At 39.9% G+C, this 9,168-nt stretch overlaps 1 protein-coding gene across 1 annotated transcript in view; it reads right to left on the reverse strand.

Moving 5' to 3' along the window:
- Positions 1-9,168, reverse strand: part of LOC104287661 (major facilitator superfamily domain-containing protein 1-like) — a 45,745-nt gene that overhangs the window by 11,237 nt on the left and 25,340 nt on the right. The gene's annotated exons all lie outside the window — the stretch shown is intronic.

Here is a 9,168-nt window from a genome sequence, read left to right on the forward strand (position 1 = left end):
TCGGGGCTGGTGCTCGGGGTCGGGGTCGAGCCCGAGCTGGGGGGCGCCGAAAGGAGTCTGAAGGGGAAGGATGCCGTTTGAAAAGCGGTGTGATAAACAGGGGGAGTTCTCCTCAGTCAAAAAGAGGGAATTCGGTACAGGGAATGAGAACTAGTGTGTGTAAAAGGAGGAAATCAAATGGGTAAATGCAAGATGGGGAATAGCTGACTAGGGAACAGCAGAAACTGGTCTGTAATGCATCATAAACCACAATCAAAATGCGATGTTTTCAGGCCGTTTGAAAAGCGGTGTGATAAACAGGGGGAGTTCTCCTCAGTCAAAAAGAGGGAATTCGGTACAGGGAATGAGAACTAGTGTGTGTAAAAGGAGGAAATCAAATGGGTAAATGCAAGATGGGGAATAGCTGACTAGGGAACAGCAGAAACTGGTCTGTAATGCATCATAAACCACAATCAAAATGCGATGTTTTCAGGGAAAAAAAAAGGCACATCTTATGGGATGTGTTAATAGAAGTGTCTCATGTAAGAAAAGGGGAAGGAGAGCAGGTATTTGAGCCAGTAGACAATGCTGCACAAGAACAGATAGAGACCTGCCAAGCACAATTTAGAGGTTTCTATTTATCACAAGAGCAGGGCCCTGGTAATGAAAAGCAGAAAAAGAAGGAAAGAAGGGAAAAAAAAAACCCAAACACAAAAAAACCCCAAGCCCCTATATGATTGAAAGTATTTCTTTTCCTATTTGAAGAATATATTCTCCCCAAACAAGGCACAAAGAGCGATCAAATAAGGCAAGCCTCGTGATACAGTGCCTTACCTGACTTTAAAACAGTGGTTGATAAGTGCCCAAGCGAGGCCGCATGGCATGGCTGTCCCTCACAGCACGACCTGGGAATCCAGAAATGTCTTCGTGCTCCTGTGTCAGTGGGTCAAAGGGACACACACAGCAGGGAAAGGTACAGGATGAAAAAAGAACCTTGAGCAACCTGGAGACATGGCACAAGATGTTCTCTGTGCTCGTGTTACATGTTCAGCAAGACAAAGTTTATTCAGGTAGGCAGTTAAACAAAAGTTTTTCAACAGTGCTGTGTACTGAAAATAGTTCAATAACTAACAATTTTAGGAGCTTGTGAACAGTCAGACTACAAGATATCCTTAAAGTCTATTTTTATAAATGTTGGTTTAGGCATCACTTCTGCTGCCATGTAGCAGTTTTTTATTTTGGCCTACCCTATGAGAGAACGCTGAAACAACATCGTTACCTTATGTGCAGAGGATGCTTCACGTTGCTGGCCCATGCTATCCTTACCTAGCCGTGGTGGGCTCACCCGAACAAGCAGGTGAGCCCCACCCAGCTGCTCACTCCCTTCCCCCAGTGGGATGGGGGAGAGAATCAGGAGGGCAAAAGTGAGGAAAAAACCACAAAGCCATGTGGGTTGAGATACAGACAGCTGTGAAGAGAAAAAATAACCAAGGAAAAAACCCCACCAAGTGATGTACAAGCAGTCACTTACCATCAACAGACCTATGCCCACCCAGCCCCCAAGCAACGGTTCCCTTGGAAAAAACTCCCTCCCCAGCTCTCTTGCTGAACATGATGCTACATGGCATGGCACATCTCTTTGGGCAGCTAAAACACGGTTGTGTTACCAACATTTTCCTCACCAGCCTGAAACACAGCACTGTATCAGCTGCTATGAAGAAAATAAACTCCTTCCCAGCTAAACCCAGAACACTAAGAACCAGCTCCTGAAAGGATCTCTTTTGGCCAAGTAAAAATGTTTTATAGCAGCATTTAGCAAAAATAAAACTGTCTGGGTAACAATAACATTTATATATACACAGGTGTATGTGTGTATATATATGTGCATACAAAAATATGTGCGTGTGTGTATAAAAATTGTGTGTGTGATTGATTTGAAAACTAGGGTTAGAGCTTTCCTAATGATTTGCAGGTTTTCAGGAAACTAGCTGGGTTTTTGATTCTAGGTACTTCCTTACATAAGCTAGGAAATGCTCCCGAGTCCAGTCCTTTCTGAGTGCTGCTCCTCATTTCGTTTCTGATATATGTCTTTGTGAAGTACACCTGCTGGCAAGTATCAGTAAAATGGCATCTGGGAGAGCCTTTTCAGCTATCAGTATACTGCAACAGCGCTACTTTATAAATTCAAAGAATGAATCTAAGATTCCAGGCGTGGAAATAATACATATGCAGGGTACTATAGCCCACAGATTCTCAGATTTCTTGCCAGGCTATAGCCGTTAATAGCCGTGTCGGGGGTGTGTACCAATACTGCTGGGAACAGCAGCAGGCTCCTGTTCTGTACGAAGCTTTGTAGCACTTCTAAGCTGCATTTGGGCCACTAGTGGTATTTGTATCACACTTCAGGAACCTGTATTGCAATCACATTGCTTATGAAAAATACTAATATGCTGGACAAAATTCACTGTTGTGCCAAAGGGATGGAAAGGAAAAATACAAATCAGCATCCTGGTATGTAAACAATGGGTTGGAGATACTGGATTGCTTTGCATAGTGAGTCTGGACACACACTTCCAATTTTCTCCCTCAGAAGTGTTTTGTCTTCCATATATATATATGGAATATTTTATGTATATATATGTGTGTGTGTCTATATGGAAATATACATATGTCATTATATATATTTAATAATATTCCATGCTATATATCTTGAAATAAATAATACATATTTCCCACATATATGAAATATTTCCCCCTCCCTCCTTTCAATCTTTGGCGAACAGGCTATGTGAATTTGATGTGTTAGAATGAATTCATCTTTTGAGTTTTACTCTTTTTTCCCCCTTTTAGCTCCAGCTCATAAATGATGCGGTGTATAGACTGGAAGTGTGTTTGACTCATGAGCCCGTATAAGAATTAGTATATAGGACCAGCGATGGTGAGATCAAACACTTGAGAGGGATTTGCAATGGTGGCATGAATGTTTGTCCAGACTTGGGTTACTGCATGTCTAGAAGAACATTTAGGCTGTCTTTAGGGAGGAAAGGGACAGGCATAAAAATATTTCAGATGTCTTGTCAGTTAAAGATAACTTTCTGAGCATGGCCAGATGAAATGCTTTCCTGCTGGATCTGTACATCAGCAGCTCTGCTGTCTCTGCTGCTGCTCAGAACTTCCTGGAAGAGAATCAGAACTAATAGACATGACTGATTAAAAATCTATGATCCAGAAACATTGAACCTGAAGACTGTGGTTATTTCCATCTTCTATCCAGTAAGAAGTCTTTATGTAGTGGAAGAGGTGTGGGCTTATGTTGCAAATGGAGTAGGAAGATCCAAAATAATTAAAACCAAAGAAGCAGCAGCGTGTCAGAAACCTCATCTACTCACAACACTTATAGGGCAAGAACCAGACCAATTCAGACATAGGAGAGAAGGAGGAGAGCTCTTTTTCCATTACTGCTTCAGGGAAGACAATTAATATTTGATAAGAAAAATCAATTAGCTGACAAGTAAGATGGAAGTTCTGAACACAACCTAGGGAGACCATCCTTGAAGAAAACCTTTAATGTAGAGGATCTGTGATGACTTTGTAAGTTCTGGAGCACGGTTGTGGGCAGCCAGTTGATTCAAGGTTTGCCTTAGGTTCTACCTTGTAAGTACATCTATGACTTGAATATTGTCTCCTGGCTATTACGTCTTTTATATTCTGTCAAATTCCTTTCATTTTAACTTGAATTTGTAAATGTTCAGTCATTCTGATTTTTATTTTAACCACTATGTGGTTCCTACACCTGTGCATCCATAAATGTATCATCATAAGATTTTGTCTTGACTGTAAATTTATTCCAAAACTGGAGAGCTTTTATTATTCCCCGAAGCCCTCAGAAGTCCTGGTTTTACTCCTCTCATAAAAACCTACACAGATAACTGTAATTCAGTTTTACAGAAAGCTTATTGAAAGTAGTATAAAGTCCTTGTCCTGCCCTTGAAGTTCTTGTGCCAGTTTTCTGATTTTATAGCTTCAATTTTCTGTCTTAAAACGGGCAGTGTCTTCTGGTATATGTTTCCTGTTGTTTATCTGGAATTTTCATCACCAGGCTCTCAGTCTTGGGGACTCCTCAAGTACTGTAGACAGCCCTTTGAGTTTAACGCTTAACTTATTAAAGCATGTGTCATTGTTTGCATCCTGTTTCTAAGTGGTTGCCTTACATGAGAGAAAACAGTGAAATCGGTTTTATGACAAGCTGTGTTAAATCTTTTTGAAAAGAAAAGATACTGTACTTTTTGCTATCTCTTCAGTCATAAACAGTCAGGTAAAAGTATAGCTGTAGTAAGTACAACGTTTTCAGGCAGGCAAGTAATTTTATTTTTTTCAGGTTAATTTTTCTTCATTTTGCAATGAATTGTGTATTTCTTCTGAAAGCAGAAGAAACAGCAGCAGCAATGTGTAATCATTTAACATGTTTTGCCATATCCTTGTCATGACTGCTTGTTTTTCTTACTGACCAGCCAGTGTCTTCTCTCAGGCTCGCTGGCTCCCGGGAGGTTGCTCTGCTGCCAAGCTCTGAAATGTCTTTTTGCTGCTGATGCTGTGCAAGGCTCTGTCACCAGATGATGCGTGCTGCTCGTCGCTGAGGCTGAGTGGCTGGAAGGGAGGAAAATCCCCAAAGCACCGGTGAGCAGCGGGGAGGAGGAGGGTTTACAACAGCAGGAAGACCCACACTTGTCCGTGTTTGCTTACTGCGGTGTCTGAGGGATGAGCTGTTCTTTCTTTTTCTGTAATGTCCTGCTGTTATGAGAGAGCTCTTTAATATAATTAATAATGTAACCTTCCTGAGCATTACTGGTCCATTTGCTGATGTTCGTTCCAGCTAGCTTAGAAGCCATCCCTCCCATGGGTTCAGGACAGACCTTAAAACACTCCATGGATTTAATATGGTACTAAACTAAGGAGTCCTGGTAGTTAATTATATTCTTTGCCCTTGTCACAGAGGCAGAATTTTCCTTCTTTGCTGAACCACTAATACAGGCAACCTGACTATTTCGGTACTTCCACTGCATCCCTTATTGCCATATCTGAGCATGTCTGTCACCTTAAATTTGTACTGAAGGACTCTTTTAAATGTAGTTTAGGTTTCTAGAGGCTCTGCAAGAGTTTCTATCCTACTTTATAAAAAGGAAATGGAAAGAAATGGGGGAGATGATGTAAAAATTTTCTAGGCACTAAGGTGTGTGCAGCTGCCTCTTTCCTGCTTGAAAAGATTGTTCCTAGCCAGGCATGTCCCTGCCCCTGCACTGTCTCAGCTGACAGCGCAGGACTAAGAGCGGGGCTGGTGTTGAGGTCCAGGACATGCGAAGAAAGCAGCATGCTGGTACAGAATACATGTGTCAAAAGTGACATGTGAAATCTCCCATCCTACTCCCGTCCTGTTTCTCTCTGTCTCTCACTGTCAGGGAAGGACATCAAGTGCAGAAGGGCTACTATAAAACATTTAACAGCAGCCAGTGTTTGTGGAAACGCCATGAGTTTCTGCACATTTTACTACACTTCTACTCTTTTTTAATTTACCATGAGATACCCTTCCGTGCAGTGGCCATGGTTTTCATATAATGTAGCTTGCTTGGGGTTTGGTTTTTTTTTTTTCTTTCTATACTGTGTAGAGCAGGGAGTAAAAGGGCTAAGATCAGCAGGCCAGGACATCCTGGCCTTATTCAGGAAATATTTTTTGCCTTCAGTTCAAGGTTATAAAAAGTTAGAAAAAAACCCCACAAACCGTTGAAATACACTTTGCATGCATTTTTGATGTTAATATTAAATGTGAATGTAATTATCATCTGCTCTGAAAAGCACACTTGGATATCAATAATAAAGCAATGAGAATTAATAAAATACAGAGATGGAAGATGGAACACTGATACCACAGATCCTTAGGACAGATCACCACTGCAATCAGGGGTTTGCTAATCAGCACCATACCATCTTAAGGAAATACTATACCACTTGCGTATCATTTTCTGATGGTTTGCAGAGCTCTCAAGTGAACTTCAGCTTTGAGTACTGGGGACAAGTTAGTTGGCGCACAAGGTGAGCAGTTTATTGTGACAGATCAAAAGGAGCATAATAACTGGCTATACACTAACTTTGGAGAACCATGTCAAAGATGCCATTTTTAAAACTGTGTCCAGCAAACACTTCTGAAGTGCCCTGAAGAGAGGTAGAGGAGAAATTAACTTTTCTGTTACTAAACTGTATCATCACAGTACTGCACTTTAAAATTCAGCAAACCAGCCAATGGGAAGAAAATTATGTCAGATTTTATAAATCTGTGTTTTAATCAAAATACAGTAAAAAATGTAATTACCTGAAGCATTTCAAAGACAGAATCACAGTGCGAATAGTGAGTTCATCTCTGCTTTCTTATGTTCTTTAAAGAACTCAATAAAATAGATTACAAAAAAGAAGGGGAGTTGCCTTCAGGGATGCAGAAATCCATCTTTGTGGATCTCAGGGATTTCACCCAGAATGAAAATTGCTTTTACTAATGTTTTATGAACGCTAAACAAAAACTCTCCTGAGCCTTCCTACAAGGCCTGACTTCCTCCTCTTCTCTCCACCATCCTCTGAAGACTAAGGCTCTGCTTGCAGTTCTGCCAGAACCTTCAAAATGCCTCCTTGCTTGGCCAGGAGGTTGGGACAGGGAACAAATCACGTTACCTGGCCCGTAACAACCATCTGAGGTCTTGTTTGGTATTTGCACAATCTTGCCTACTGCACCTTGATTGAAAGTGCTTTTTTTTTTTTGGTTGGTTTATTGTGCATATTTATACTAGTGCCATCTACACTACTGAAGAAATGTAAAAGATTAGAGAGGATGACCTGGTGTGTCTGTTTCTCTCTTGGTTACAGAGAGCAAAGCGCTACATCAAAGCAGTTAAATAAATTTTGCCTAAATAAGGATATTATTTGCAAAGCAATGATGGAGTGCTCAGTAGGGTGAGTAGATGTACACAGCTAGTATATACAAAAATTTCATGGTTGTGAAGGTATCCAATACATCATTTTAGCTACCTTTTTTTTTTTTACAGCCCATTTAACTAATAGAAACTCTGTGTAATAAAGGAGAAAACTACACACTGTCTTCTTCAGTTAGAAAAGAATTGAGCAAACAGAAACACGAGGGTCAGTGGTCTGCAAGTTCTTACCAAGGAGTGATGTCTGATTTGAGACAGCTCCTGAGTCCTGTAGAAGGTATATTAAGATGCCGTGGCTGTAAACTAAAAATTAAAATTAAAGCTGGAAATGCTGCTGAGGGTTTCCAAGAGATATGGCAGATTATCTATTTAAAAATAAAGGCTGTATAAGACATTCTCTGGCCAAAGCACAAGTCATTGCCACAGTTCAGAAATTACTGGGTAAATTGTAAAACTACCGGAATGTCTTTTTCCTGACCTTAACAAATATGGAAGAAACTTCTGTAGTGGGAGATGAGCATCGGTTTGATATTGTTATATAGGGTTTTCAGTGATCTCCTGTAAGCATTGTCTTTAAAATGTTTAGGAACTTCATTAAATTATTTGAAGCCAAATCAAGCATTCCTTTTAAACTCAAAAGGAATACCGCTAAACACTTCTTATGCTAGACAGAGATAAACCTCTTTAAAAAGGTTTTATACGATCCCATTCCTGCAGCTAAATTTTGTCAGTCAACTCTCCAAATACTGTCTTACAAAAAGAAAGCACAAGCGGTTTCTGCTGTACATGTATATTTAAACAAGAATAATCAGACAATAGTAAGTCTGGTTTACAGAAATTCTACCTCTGCCACAACTGTCCTATTGGTACTATGACGCCATAATTTTCTGCAGAAACAACACCTTGGATTTCAGCTGAATAATATATGAAGGTAAGTTCTAGCCACTAAAAACAATTCAATATTTTCCTTGGCTTTGTGCTATCAAGATAAAAACCTAAAACCATTTATTCTTTCACACAGCAAAAGTTCCAACTGTCCAAAGGAAAAAAAAAACCCAAAAGGCTTGTTGGGGATCGCGTGGTTATTAAAAAACAATCCTGATTTTCCTTGCTTAGTCTCAGTGTTTCTATCCATTTGTCACTCCTTGTGTGTTGCCTTTATGTTATCTACTTGGAAAGAGACCTTGCAGTCTTATCTATAGAACAATTAGTTTTCAGCATATTGTTAGTGCTAAACAAATAACAATTTTAGTCATATACAAGTTCCTACGCTAGATGCAAAAAAAACCCAAGAGGGGTAGAATAAGAAATATTTTTCTTGCCAACTTGCATTTTGAAGCGGGAATTTTAACTCTTTCTCACATGGCAGCACCCAGTATTTCTGCCGTTTCTTGACTCATCTCTAGATTTTAAATTATATTTGGATTTATAAGTACAGGAATGTATATTTTAATGTAGAATTTAACTTAAGGCAATCACCCGTCTTTTTCAGAAGGAGCTTTAACAACATCATGGGACTTGAACAAGTTGTTATAATTTCTTATGTAAGTGGGCAAAACGCGAGAAAACTTTATAAATGTTTTTTACATACCCTCTAGATTACACAAAATTAGAAGTTCAATGTAATGAGGAATAAACCAAAATAATGGTGAATAAGCCTTCCCTGACCCTTTACCTGTTTGTTTCTCTCTTTTTACCTGATCTTGTAAATTTTTATTCATGATGTTTTAAATGCAATCAAGCCTTTAATCAGGGATGCCATCAAGTTCGCTGGTATGCTATTTTTGTTGTGAATGACAGTACAACTTTTTTGTCTATATAGTTTCCCATGCAAGACAGTGAATCAAGGTCCAACATGTTGGTCAGCTTTTTGACTTTTAAACTTTTCAGTGGGATTCCCTGCATTCACATTTGTTGTTTGCATGTATACACCCATTGCACCCGCTGCACGCGACTGGACCTGCTCTGTGCGCAGCATATTCAAAAATCTGACTGTTACATTCAGATGCCTCATGATTTATTGGTGACCAAGTCCATAACTAATTACACCTCAGACTCAATCATTGCAGGTCCCTTCAAAGTGAACTTATCCTACCCTACCGTACCCTACCCTACCCTATCCTACCCTACCCTATCCTATCCTATCCTATCCTATCCTCCCCTTACCCTACCCTACCCTACCCGACCCTACCCTACCCTACCCTATCCTATCCTA

The sequence above is a fragment of the Charadrius vociferus genome, unplaced genomic scaffold (genome assembly GCF_000708025.1).
Source record: "Charadrius vociferus isolate BGI_N301 unplaced genomic scaffold, ASM70802v2 scaffold585, whole genome shotgun sequence".
NCBI classification, from domain to species: Eukaryota; Metazoa; Chordata; class Aves; order Charadriiformes; family Charadriidae; genus Charadrius; species Charadrius vociferus.